The 14,036-nt window shown below is 49.8% G+C and overlaps 2 long non-coding RNA genes across 2 annotated transcripts in view; one reads left to right on the top strand and one right to left on the bottom strand.

Moving 5' to 3' along the window:
• The window catches only part of LOC132536823 (uncharacterized), a 298,410-nt gene that overhangs the window by 73,597 nt on the left and 210,777 nt on the right, over positions 1-14,036 (top strand). The window lies entirely within an intron of this gene.
• LOC132536821 (uncharacterized) lies at positions 11,342-13,371 on the bottom strand. The gene is made up of 2 exons (XR_009548360.1): positions 12,148-13,371; positions 11,342-11,582 (listed from the first exon to the last, which is right to left on the bottom strand). It is a non-coding gene; the product is annotated as an uncharacterized LOC132536821 (long non-coding RNA).

The following is a 14,036-nucleotide window of genomic DNA, read 5'->3' as shown; positions in this document are numbered from 1 at the left end:
GCTCAAGGACCAGCGTTCAAGACCATGTCCCCCACCTGCAGGGGGGAAGCAAGGAGGCCTCTTGATTGAGTCACAGTTTCCCACAGACACCACAGATGACTGAGGGCAGCCCTGGCTCTAGAGTGATGAGGTATAAACAGTCGTTGCTCAGACACAGAAGGAAGGCAGCAGGCCTCCTGACATAATTGGGCTGAGCGGTTTAATAACGGAACCAGTGCACCGCTAGCTCACCACAAGGTGCGGTTCAGAGACGGTCTTTGGAATCAAGTCCCAGGGAGCTGGCGAGCTGCCTTCTCCTGAGGCTACTGCTCTCCGGTGTGTTTGTCCACCTCCCCGTGGTCTCGGGTCTTTCTCCTCTTCTGAGAAGCCTGTGGTCTGTATTCGTTCATTTAAAAGCACTTTCTATCCATGTAAAGAGGGGAAGGGCTCCAGAGAAACAACCAGGCCCAGGAGGGGCAGGGATTGAACACATTCAAGATCTGCTGTCCACTACTGAGTCACTTTCCCAACTTCTTTCTTCTTATTATTATTATTTTTACTTATTTATTTTTTTATTTATAAAAAGGAAACATTGACAAAACCATAGGATAAGAGGGGTACAACTCCACACAGTTCCTACCACTAGATCTCCGTATCCCACTCCCTCCCCTGATAACTTTCCTATTCTTTAATGCTCTGGGAGTATGGACCCAAGGTCATTGTAGGATGCAGAAGGTGGAAGGTCTGGCTTCTGTAATTGCTTCTCCGGTGAACATGGGCATTGACAGGCTGATCCATACTCCCAGCCTGTCTCTCTCTTTCCCTAGTAGGGTGGGGCTCTGGGGAAGCGGAACTCCAGGACATATTGGTGGGGTTGTCTGTCCAGGGAAGTTTGGTTGCATCCTGCTAACATCTAGAACCTGGTGGTTGAAAAGAGAGTTAACATACGAAGCCAAATAAATTATTGACCAATCATGGACCTAAAGGCTGGAATAGTGCAGATGAAGAGTTGGGGGGGGGGTCCTCCATTTTGTAGATAGCTAGTAGGCATATTTTAGTTTTATTCCAAAGGGCCTGTGGCTATACTAGTTTTTTTTCCTTGAGCCTGAAATCTGATATATAGGTGAATCCAAGTTACTGTGTGGGGAGATGATGTCATGGCTGGAAAAGGAACAGAAAGCTGGATCAGGGAAGAGAGTAGCTCCCTAATATAGGAAAGGGGTATAAATATTGTTGACTGTAAACGCCATTGATTTGATGTGGTCTGGGGCCCATATTCAGCTTAGGAGCCTATGTGACCTCTGCATCCCTGTATATCTGAGCTCACATTCTGTGGTCATGAGTAGAAACATTCCAAGCTCCCCCAGTATCGACCCATCTTCCTCAGGTGTAGCATAGAGTTTGTTGTTCAGCCTCCCTTCAAAGGATGGAACATTCTCTACAGTTGTTGATTCACATTGAGGGCAAGGTCCTATGAGGCCCACAAAGGCTTTATTTTGCTGTTCCTGATAGAGATGACTGGTAACAATGGCGAGAGGGGTTTATTCGAGGTCTAGGCCCATCGTGTCTGTTTGAGAATCTCAGGACTCCCCGAATAAGGCCCCAACTGATGGGGTGGCCTGATAGTGATTAAAGAGTCATCATTAAAGTGTGCCAGTCTCTTGCCCTTATTCAGCTTTTGCAGTCCTTGCTTTGCTAAGGTTAGCTTTGGAGTGGGTGAGAGAACTGTAATAGGAAGTAGGTGAGGAGAGTATCAAAGTCTAATTAGAGTTAATTAATTTCATTAGGAACTTTATACTGACTCACTGCAGACTATTGTGTACTTTTGCTTTCAGGTGTATATTTTCCCCTAGTTTATGGATACATGTGAACATATGCTCTATCTCATGGGACCTGGTCTATATCTAGGTTTTGGGACTTTGTTAGGAAGTGAACCTCCTAGAATGGAATTAGAGAATCCTATGAAAGGAAAGGTCTCACCTGAGTAATGAGGCTGAAGGGTTGGCATTCCATGCCTGATGTCTCTGGACACAGTCTGCAGTGAAGCATGCTGAGGTGGCACTCGTTGCGTTGATTAGGCTGGGATCGGCAGATGCAATATTATTTGGTATGAATTGAGAGAAGCATGCAGGAAAGTGCGCCCCACCCTAAGGTTCCAGGACTGGGGGAATTATAGGCTCTATAGAGGAAGTGGGAGGTTCCTGCTGTCTTCGGGTTTAGGAAGACAATACTTATTGCTATAATCACATTATTTGGCAATTGGGTTAACTTTGAAAAATCCCTTTGTTAGGATTTGCTGTATCATACACAACATCACCATAATTTATGTCCTTTGGCATTATTTGTATATAGCTGTGTCACCAGTTGCTTCTGTTCTCCTTGATCTAGGCTTTTAAGAGTCAGCATATGAAAGACTCAGCCTATGTATTAAAAACTCAGTCTGTGCTTTAAAAAGTTTGAGACATAAAATCAATTTTCCCCTCTCATATTAATTAAATAGTGATTTATGTGATTACAAATTAATAGGAGTATACATAAACACCATTCCCACCACCAAAAGAATGTGTCCCATCCCACCCACCCACCCCCACCCCCTGCTGCCCCGGGAAGCCGAGCATCCATCCTCACCCTCACCCTCACCCTCACCCTCACCCTCACCCTCACCCTCACCCTCACCCTCACATCCACCCTCACCCTCACCTCAGGGTTTTTACTTTGGTGCCCTACTTATCATTATTTTACCAGAGCACTGCTCAGCTCTGGCTGATGGTGGTTTGAGGGATTGAACCTGGGACCTCAGAACCTCAGGCAGGAAGATCTCTTTGCTTCACCATTATGCTGTTTCCTTTCATCTTCCTTCCATTATTTCTAAGTACAGTGACATGAATATCTGAATATATAAAGCTTACACTGGAGTTGATGAATTCGTCTATTCAGATGGCATTCTACGGTATGTCCACAAGGCGGCAGCAAAACACCACAATCCGGAGTTTCTAAGCATTTTGTGGGAAGGAGAGCTCAGGTTTTGTACACAGTGCATTTCTTTTGGTCTTTCTTTTTTATTTTTATTCATTTATTTATTGATTGATTTGTTGATTGATTTATTTGCAGTGACACGGATATTATTGAATATATAAAGCTTACACTAGAGTCGATGGATTTGTCTATTCAGATGCATTCTATGGTGTGTCCACAAGGCGGCAGCAAAACACCACAATCCGGAGTGGTTCTAAGCGTTTTATGGGAAGGAGAGCTTAGTTTTGTACACAGTGCATTTCTTTTCGTTTTTAATTTTTTTTTTAATTTCTTTATTGGGGAATTAATGTTTTACATTAAACAATGAATACAATAGTTTGAACATGCATAACATTTCCTAGTTTTCCATATAACAGTACAACCCCCACTAGGTCCTCTGTCATCCTTAAAAAAAAATTTTTTTTATAAAAAGGAAACATTGACAGAACCATAGGATAAGAGGGGTACAACTTCACACAATTCCCACCACCAGACTTCCGTATCCCATCCCCTCCCCTGATAGCTTTCCTATTCTTTAACTCTCTGGGAGTATGGACCCAAGATCATTGTGGGATGCAGAAAGTGGCTTCTGTAATTGCTTCCCCACTGAACATGGGTCTTTTTTTTTTAAAAAATTATGTTTTTCTTTCTTTTTTTTTGCCTCCAGGGTTATTGTTGAGTCTCAGTGCTTGCACTACAAATCCACTGCTCCTGGAGGCCATTTTCCCCCTTTTTTGTTGCTGTTGTTGTTGTTGGATAGGACAGAGAGAAATCAAGGGGGGAGAGAAAGACACCTGCAGACCTGCTTCACCACTTGTGAAGTGACTCCCCCCCCAAAAAAATCAAGAAAATGTCCAAAAAAACCCTGGAGGCCAAAAAAAGAGTGAGTGGGAGAGAAACAGGGAGACACTTGGAGCACTGCTTCACAACTCGTGACGCTTTCCCCTGCGGGTGGGGATCGAGGCCGGGTCCTTACACACTGTAACATATGCACTCAGCCAGGTGCACCACCACCAGCCTCCAAAGTGCATTTATTAAAGACTTTAAAAAATGAAGTTCCATGCAAAAAATATATATATATGTGTGTAATATAATGTAAAGAAGATACAGAGAGGGATCGGGCATTGACACTACAGGTTATACACACAGTATGAAGTGCAAGGACCCTTGCCAGAATCCTAGTTCAAGCCCCCAGTTCCACACCTATAGGGGGGTCACTTCACAAGTGGTGAAGCAAGTCTGCAGGTATCTTTCTCTCCCCCTCTCTGTCTTCCCCATATCTCTGAATTTCTCTCTGTCCTGTCCAATAACGTGGGGAGAAGTGGCCACCAGGAGCACTAGATCATAGTGCAGCCAATGAGCCCCATTGATGACCCTGGAGGGAAAAAAAAAACTGATGTGGAGAGTTATCAATTTTTCTATTCAGATGAATTCTTCAGCGTGTCCACAAGGTGGCAGAAAGTCATGGCCATCCTGGTTGTTTCTAAGCCTTCTGTGTAATGTAGATTTTAACATGTGAATTGCACAAGTGACTCTCAACACCGTTGTTTTGTTTTTTCCCCTATGGCATATTGAATATTTGGTGTTTGGAATATATTAATTCATTTTCCACGACCATCTTTCTCTAGCTAGGCACCTGCTAGTGTCCACAGATCATGGTTGACTGCTTTTTCATTTTTAATTAGAGGTGAGAGCTAGTGAGAGACAGATGTGGACAGGGAGAGATGAATGCAGATGTGGGGTGTGGGGGGAGACAACAGCATGGCTCCACCTCTTACAAAGCTTCCCCTGTGCAGGTGTCTTCATGGTGACTGGTGGTTTTTTTGTTGTTGTTGTTTCTTTTTAATTTGTTAGGACCAAGAGAACTTGAGAGAGAAGGGAGAGAACTGTATCCCTGTGTCAACAACTATACTTTGTAAATCATGAACTTTCCCCAATAAAGTGGGTTTTTAAAAAGCATCGCCTGGCTGGAGCTTACTAAGTAAAGTGTTTAGGTTAAATACCGACACTTTTGCTCTGCTGTTTCTAATTGTGTATAGAGATACTTGCCGGGTTTGTCTTTTTAATACCGGAGATGAAAAAACATTGACTTTTCTTTCTTGGGCATGAAATTCCTGATATAAAGAGCTTGAGAATCCGAGAAAGAGAGAGAGGGACAGAAAGAGAGAGAGATAGAGAGAGAGACTGAGAAAATGTCGTTATTAGAGGGCTGGTTTGAAACGTACTTCAGCCTGGGGCCTCAGGTGCGGAAGGATCAGTGCCTGAGCTGCTCAGAATCTGCTCCTGTCGCCCGGGGCTGCTTTATGCGCCTTAACCAGACAGCCCTAGAAGCAGAGTGACCCGGAGCTGACCTTAAAAGATACGGGGGGGGGGCTGGGCAGTAATGCAGCAGGTTAAGCGCACATGGCGCAAAACGCAGGTACCGGACTAAGGATCCCGGTTTGAGCCCCTGACTCCCCACCTGCAGGGGAGTCGCTTCACAGGCCGTGAAGCAGGTCTGTAAGTGTCTCTTTTTCTCCCTCTCTCTGTCTTCCCCTCTCTCCATTTCTCTCTGTTCTATCCAGCAATAATGACAGCAATAATAATAACAACAACGATAAACAACAAGGGCAACAAAAGGGAAAAACATGTCCTCCAGGAGCAGTGGATTTGTAGTGCAGGCACTGAGCCCAGCAATAACACTGGAGACAAAAAAAGGTACAGAGAGGCAGGCAGCCAGGCAGAGAGAGACCCCAGCATGAAAGCTTCCTTAGCTGTGGTGGGGGCCAGGCTTGAACCTGCGTGGCACACATAGAGAAGCAGCACACTACCAAAGTGAGGGGTTTTTATTATTATGGTTTACTATTGGATAGAGACAGAAATAGAGAGGAGAGGTAGAGAGGGATAGAGACGTTTCACCATCGTGGGGCTTCCCCTGCAGGTGGGGACTAGGGGTATAGAACCTGGGTCCTTGCATGCTGTGTGGTGTGCCCTTAACCAGGTCCATCACTGCCTGGCCCCCTCAGGTGAGCCATTTTGCTGACCCCATGTATCTTTTTTTTTTTTTAACTCCCTGGCTTGCTCTTATTTTAGAGATAGAAACCATTACAAAGTAGATGAGAGTGGGCCGAGGCATGGCCTCCCGGCAACCCAGACAGGTTTAAATAAGCCGACCAAAGTCAAGGTTTAGAACTAAATGGGATAATTCACATTCCTGAGTTTACTTTTTTATAAAAGATGTGGGAGTCTGGCTGTAGGGCAGCTGGTTAAGGGTTAAGTGCACGTGGCACAAAGCGCAAGACTGTTGTACGGATCCCTGATCCAGCCCCCAGCTCCCCACTTGCAGGGGAGTCGCTTCACAGGCGGTGAAGCAGGTCTGCAGGTGTCTATCTTTCTCTCCCCCTGTCTGTCTTCCCATCCTCTCTCCATTTCTCTCTGTCCTATCCAACAATGATGACATCAATTACAACAATAAAAAGGGCAACAAAAGGGAAAATAAGTAAATAAATATTAAAAAGTTATATAAAAGATGGATATTTTGAAATGTTAAGTTTAGTGGTCTGGGAATTGGTGCGGTAGATGAAGTGCTGGACTCTTCACGCATAAGGTCCTGGGTTCAGCTCTCGGCAGCACATGCGCCAAAGTGATGTCTGGCTCTCTCTCTCTCCTCCTATCTTTCTCATGAATAAGTAAATAAAATTTAAAAAATGAAAATAAAAAATAAAACAAGGGCAACAAAAGGGAAAATAAATATAAAAATTATATTAAAAAGATGCATACTTTGAATGTTAAGTGGTCTGGAAGGTGCCTCAGTGGATAAAGTATTAGACTCTGAAGCATGAGGTCCTGAGTTTGATCCCCAGCAGCACATGTACCAGAGTGATGTCTGGTTCTTTCTCCTCATCTTTCTCATTAATAAATAAATAATTTTAAAATGTTAAGTTTAAGATGCATACTTTATAAAAGTAAGTTGGGGTGGGGAGACAGCATGATGGTTCTGCAAATGACTTTTCTGCCTGAGGCTCAGAGGTCCCAGATCCCCAGCACCCTCACCAGCCAGAGCTGAGCAGTGCTGTGCACTGTATTGCTCTCTAAGATACTTTAAGAGAGAGAACCACTCTAAAAATGAGCTGGTGATATGTTTGTGTTTAGTAGGCTACAGAGAACTCACACTATTTAAATTTAAGAATTGATTTTGTTTTTGTTACCTTTACCTTCATACCACTGCTGTTACTTTGAAATCATGGTGTCTTTGCATCTTTCTTGACAAAAGAAAACATGCGAGTCCTGTTTGCTAACACAAGTCAGCTACCCTGTACTTTCAAAACATCTCTCCCCTTTAACATTTAAGCGGGACTATGTAAACCCCCATCAAGGCCCTGACATTGTGGTCTGCTGACAGCAAAGGTTTAAGATGCCCTCCCTCCTTGATTGTGTTTTCTCCTGAAACCTCTCAGCCTGCCTGCAGATCACTTCAAAGTCACGGAGTGAAGTGTGAGTGAGGGAGCTGGAGACCCACAGGGGTGTGTGCACGACGGCCCTCTGCGTCCCCACCTGGCGCCTGGGTGCAGCTCCGTGGGCAGTCCCATCAGGGGTGCTGCTCTTATTTATTTTTTATTTATTTATTTATTTATTTATGCCACCAGGGTTGGCATTGGTACTTGGTGTCTGCATGATGATTGCTACTCCCAGAGACCTCTTTTCATTTTTCTTTTTAATGGGGGTGGGGTAAGGGGGGAGAGAAAGCTGAAACAGACTGACCACTGTACTGCCCATAGGTGGAGACCTGGGACTTGAACCCGGGTCCAAGCACGTGGTACTTATGCACTCTACCGGGCGCATCAGCAGCACCTGGCCCCTCTCCCCACCTTCCACCATCAGCCCCACAGTTCCTCGGCTGGACATATGGCCATGCCAGTGCAGAAGGTCTCCTAAGTCACTTTTCCAGGGCCGTGACCTTCTTAGGTGTGTTTAATCTCCCACGATGGGGGGAGGCTCCACACCCTCCCGCTGCTGTGGGTCATCTGGGAGCTGCCAGAATCAGCCCACCTGCCAGACCCTGGTGGGCGGAGCCAGACCCTGAGGGGCGGGGCCTGACGTGCCTGCATCTGAGGACGGCCCAGCGTGTGTGGGCGTGGTCCGCATGTGCGCCTGCGCAGATGCAGGATTCCAGCTCCTATGGCGGCGTTGCGGCTCTGTCCCACTTCCCATGGGAAGGTCTTAAGTGTGAACACAGGACTGTGCCGTCTGCGCTGGGGGAACAGCCTTGACCAGTGAGGGGTCACCTGGGCCCCATGGCAGCCCCGCACGCCCGGAAGCATGGTGAGTTCTCCTGCTGGTGCTGGCGGGGGTTGGGTGTCCCTGGCGTGGGTGGGAGGTCCCTGCCTGGGTCAAAGGTCGGGCATGGAGGAAGGGGTCCTCTGTGTCCCCAAGTCAGAGGAGGACAGTGTCAGCCGGGAAAGCTGGGGTGCGGTGGCCGTTTCCAGCCCAGCTTCGCCTCTGGCTCCTGCACCTGCTCTTCAGCGCTGAGCGCGACAAGGGGACGCGTATCCTTCCAGCCCCAGCCCAGTCCAGGGAGTCACGAGACTCCTTGGCGGTCCTGTGATTTTTTTAATATATATTTTATTGGAGATGATAAATCTAGAGTGAGGATAGGGGAAGAGACAGAGGCACCTGCAGCCCTGCTCCAGCACTTGGAATCTCCCCCCTGCAGGTGGGGTCTGAGGGACTTGAACCCGGGTTGTCACACACCAGCACCCCCCATGCTGTCATGTTTCATAATTAAATGTCAGTATGCGGAGTATTTTTTTGTCTTTGTCATGTTTGTGGATCCACGTGTCCCTCGGTCAGTGGGGCCAAGGAGCGAGGAGCCAGGACATGGCCCCTCCAGCCACTGTGCGCTCCCGTGTTCCTGCTCCCACCGGCTCTTCCTGTCTTTTCTCGGTTCACTAGTTTCACAGGGGAAGGAAAGATGAAAAGAAGCGGGAGCAGCACTCCGCACACTCCCTGCACAGCGCGGGGCTGCTGCTGGCAGCGGCCACTCCGTTGCCCACCGTGTCCCTTCAGCGCTGGCCACGCTGCACTTTGCGGGGGACGGGGAGCTGCAGCCCCGCTAACCCAGGAGCCCAGGGCCCATTGGTTGGAGATTTGGGGCCCCTGGGATGCTTGCTTGAGCTGAAGACGTCCTTGGGCTTAGCAGAGTGACTGACACTGGGTTGAGGTCATGTGGTGGTTAGAGCCACAGTTTAGGGGGGCTCTAAACTTTTAGTGGGAATGGCCACTGAGCCAGACCGAGGGGACGTGGAAGCACAGGGCGCCCCTCAGCTCTGGCACGGGAGGCCTTGGGCACAGAGGTCCTGTGCTCTCCCACTGAGCTGTCTTCCTGGCCTGAGAGAACCCTGTGGCAGGGAGATGGGGCCACAGGCAGAGCAAGGGACTTGCATGTGTGAGGCTGGAGTTTGGTCCCAGCCACTGCCGAGGCTGGAGTGATACTCTGATTCATTCTCTAATAAATCTTTTTTTTTAAAAAAAATCCATTTTGATGTCCTTTTCCTTTTGTCCAGAGCCCCCATCAGCTCTGGCTTGTGGCGGCAGGGCCTTTGGGTCCCAGCCCGTGGGGTCTGCTGCGTGAATGTGCTGCGTGCTGTCTGATCCAGACAGCAAAACGGGCGCTGGCTGGGGGGTGAGGGCCAGGCAGATGGTGTAGGGGGCTCAGGAGCAGGGGATCAACCTCCGGTGTCAGCAGATGGCGACACGTCCCCACAGTCCAGTGCTGGCCACAGGCTGTTGACCCGGATGAAGCCGTCCACCCGTCCCCTCAAGGCCCTCAGCAGCCCCTGGCCCGGAGACACTTCAGGGGTTGGGGGTCCCCTCCTATTTCCACTTTGGTCACTTCTCACCCTCTCTGCCCCTTCTCCTGGCTGGGGCAGCTATAGCAGATTCTCCTGTAGGAAGTTGAGAGAGTTGTGTGGGTGTTGGGGGACGGTGAGCCCAGAGCCCACCTGGGCTCCCAGGGCCTTGGGTTCAATCCTTGTTTGTCGCAGCTTGAAGGACAGAGTTGTCAGAGGCAGCGTGTGTGTGTGTGTGTGTGTGTGTGTGTGTGTGTGTGTGTGTGTGTGTGTGTAAACAGCCCTGGAGACTGGGCTGTTTCTCATGTCCCAGGTTCAGGGTTCAGTCTTCCCTAGTGCCTCCCACAACCCAGTGTGTGAAACATTTTCAGCTTTTCAAGCCTCAGCCCCCCCCCCCCCAGCCTGGAGGAAACTTGGGGGCAAAAGTTCAGGAGGCGGGTGACTAGCCCCGCAGAGGCGCTCCTGGGATCAAAGACCTCAAAGACTGGTGCTCTGAGCATTTTCACACGTGTTTGAGCTTTAGAGAGATGAGACCTGGTGGAGAGCTAAGTATGTTAAAATCCGCTTAAGGTGGTGGGCGGGGGGTTTAGGAACACTGCTAGCGCTCTCGCCTCTCACGGCCCAGGACCCGGGATCGGATCCCCCGGGCGCCCAGTGTTTTTCCCCCTGCCTCCCACAGGGGGAGGTAGGGAAGGAGGCAGGTAGGAAGGGACGGGAAGGAGGTAGGTAGGTAGGTAGGTAGGTAGGTAGGTAGGTAGGGAAGGAGGGAGGGAGGGAAGGAGGGAGGGAAGGAGGTAGGGAGGTAGGGAAGGAGGTAGGGAGGTAGGGAAGGAGGTAGGGAGGTAGGGAAGGAGGTAGGGAGGTAGGGAAGGAGGGAGGGAGGTAGGGAAGGAGGGAGGTAGGTAGGGAGGTAGGGAAGGAGGTAGGTAGGGAGGTAGGGAAGGAGGTAGGGAGGTAGGTAGGGAGGTAGGGAAGGAGGTAGAGCCTCCCCGATAGGACCCCCCCAGGATCCCCCTAGACACTTAAGACCCCCCCAGGATCCCCCTAGACACTTAGGACCCCCAGATGCTTTTCACACTTGGTCAAGCTTTGCTGCCTGAAGGAGACTTGTAGGCGAAAATCCGCGTAGGGTGGGTGGGAGGGACAATAGAAACATGCTCAGCGCTCCCGCCTCTCACGTCCCAGGTCCCGGGATCGGATCCCCCCAGGAGACAAGTGTTTTTCCTGCTTGCTGGGTCCTGCAGGACACTTGTGGGCAAAAGTCTGAGGAGGGTGGGAGGGAGGCCCCATAGGAACATTGAGAGAGCTCTCGCCTCTCATGTCCCAGGTCTCAGGATCGGATTCTACACCCCCAGAAACTTTTTCACACTTGCTTGAGCCTTAGGCTCAGCAGCCTGGAGGAGACCCAAATGGCCTCGGAGGGCGGCGGCTGGCTCAGTAGCCCTGTGGGGGCGACTTACCTTGAGTCCCGGGTCTCCAGTTCAAGCTGCTGTAGGAATGGCACTGACAACATGAAGCAGTTTACTTTTGTCAGCGTGTTTTATTTTCATTAACTCTTGTTCAATAAAGACCGGGGGAGGGAGATCCCTAGAACCCTGTTGCTTAAACCACAGGAGAAATTTACAAACCATGAAACCTCTCCAGGTCTTTGTCTTTCCAGCAGGAACTGCAAGTGTCTGCAGGGCAACCTCTGTCCTCTGCAGCTTGACTGCAGCCTCGTCTGCCATCCAGATGGCTGAGAGTGGCAGGAGGGGACAGGGGCTGAGTGACACAGCAGGAAGCAGAGAGAACATAAAAGTGGGGGAGATCCCAGCCCTGCTGTTACCTGAGTTCTCGGACAAAAAGTCTGCCGTGAACACAGCCAGTCATTAATGATTTTAATTTTCAGCCCCAGAGGTAGAAGGACAGGCTGGAACAGGGCAGGAAACGGGTCCCAGAATAAAACCCAACCTGTGTCCCGGGCCCTTCGGGATCGGCACCGGCTCTCTGACTACCCGGCACGGCAACTGGTGCCTGGGTTTTGAATGCAGCTGAACACAGATCTTAGAGCTTTTCTGAGGAGGAAGATTTAAAGATTCAGGAGCATCTGAGGGACCAAGAGAGCTACAGTCAAGTGTCCCAGGGACTCATAGGGTTCATATAAGGTTTCTGGCTGCGGGGGGAAGAGTTAGAGGGCTGCTGAGACCAAGGTTGCCCCATGGAAAGCCCAGGCCATTGCAAGACTGCTGACAGGGCCCCCACCCCCACTCACCCCCAGTGAACAGGACAGCTGCACCATCTCTGCTTTGCTACAAAAGATTTCAAAGATGCAGGAAATGGCACGTACTGTGTTGTCCTTTGTGGAGACGCCGCTCCTCTTCCTCCACTGTCTCCTGTCTGTCCCGTCCCGGCGTCTCTTAGGTGTTTTCTCCTCCTTCCCCTCTGGTCTCCCCCAGGTGAAATCTATCCAGCTCACTCGTTTGAAGGTCTTTGCAAACCTTAATCACTCCCCCGTGAGGCCCAGCTGCGAGCTGCACAATGTCTGTGCAAACCGTGCACTCGGATGCCTCACGGCCACGGGGCTCATGAGGTGGCACAGTGGCTACAGGGTCGGACCCTCTAGCAGGAGACCCAGGTTCCACGCCAGGCACCACATGGTCCAGAGTGATGCGTGCTCTTTCTCACTCCTTAATATATATACATATATTTAAAGAATTAGCTACATCTGGTCGTGTAAGCGTCACATACCTATCTGCCCACTCACCTACGTCCTGTCAAGATTAAGATTTGAATGCCAACTTGACAAAGCAAGAAACTATTGCAGACAAGGAAATAAAACAACTCCAGGGAGTGGTGGGCACAGAACTAGTTTCTGATCTGTGAGGAGGTGAGATTCCCACTGGGTGCCGGCAAGACAGGGCTTCTGAAGGAGGAAGCTTCAGAGCTGCAAGTTCTCCCCTCCATCTCTTTGCATCTGAAATAAAAGTCACCTGGTGGGGGAGCCCAGGTGATGGTGACAAGCTGAGAAAGCCTGAGGCAGCAGGGGAGCTGGAAAGCCCTGGGGGCCTGAGCCTGGGGTGGAGCCAGAGTGTGTCAGCTTCGGACCCCTGCTGGGGGGACAGGAACAGGCCTTCTCCACCGTGTCCAGCATCCCAGGCAACTGCTTAGAGACCACTTTTTTATCTACCCCAGAGTGGAAGTTAAAATAAAAAGACATTTAATTCATGGGGTCCAGACAGTGGTGCACCCGGTTAAGCACACATAGTACTATGCGCAAGTACCCATGAAAGGGCCAGGGTTTGAACCTCTGCTCCCCACCAGCAGTGGGAATACTTCATGAGCAGTGAAGTAAGTCTGCAGTAAGTATCTTCCCCCTTTCTCTCTCACTTTCTCTCTGTCCTGTCCAAAAACATAGAAAAAAAAATAGCCACCAGGAGCAGTGGATTTATAGTGCTATGCTAGTACCAAACCCCACTGATCACCCAGGAGGCAAAAATAAATAAATCAGACCTTCATTATTATTCTTGCCCATGTCCTCCCCTCACCCCAACAGTGCTCTATAAATATTCATATAAATATTCATGACACGATGCAAGGCATCGAGAGTCCTGGCAAGTCAGTAGCTTTTACTCTTTTTCTGTTTGTTGATTAGCACTGGTCCTTGAGGTATGTTCACACCCAGCATCAGTGTGGGGGTAGGGGGATGGGAGTGGGGAGCCCAGAGCCTGTATGGGGGGCCCCTGGCTGCTCTCACAACCCCCTCTCTCATAGGGAGCTCAGTATCTCACATCAAATCAACCTATAAAACAACACCTACCCTGAACCCTTGAACCAGTGCCATCAAGGGAAAGCCACATCTCCACCTATCCTGCTGGTCAACAAGGAGAGAGATTCAGAGGACAGTGAGATATGGACCCGTGGAGGTCCCATACGACGCTGCCCGACGCCTTCCCAGCACCTGCCGAGACCCTCTGTCTCCCCTTCCGCCTGGAGCAGGGCCTTGGCGAGCATCGGGCCTGCACTGCCGGGCTGCACCCGGCTGAGCTGCGCAGTTCTTTGCTGTTGTCAGCATAACTCCCAGATGTCATTTTCAGGTCAAAAAGAAACAGACAGAGGGAGACAGAACAGCACAGAAGCTCCCTCCCCCCACGTCCCGTGTTGGGCAAAGCATCCCCCCAAGTGAGCTAACTTGGGGCCCAGAACTCACTACACCTTTGACAGAAACCCCAGCCAGGC

The sequence above is a fragment of the Erinaceus europaeus genome, chromosome 2, assembly GCF_950295315.1.
Source record: "Erinaceus europaeus chromosome 2, mEriEur2.1, whole genome shotgun sequence".
NCBI lineage: Eukaryota > Metazoa > Chordata > Mammalia > Eulipotyphla > Erinaceidae > Erinaceus > Erinaceus europaeus.
This window is presented reverse-complemented; position numbering and strand designations above follow the sequence as displayed.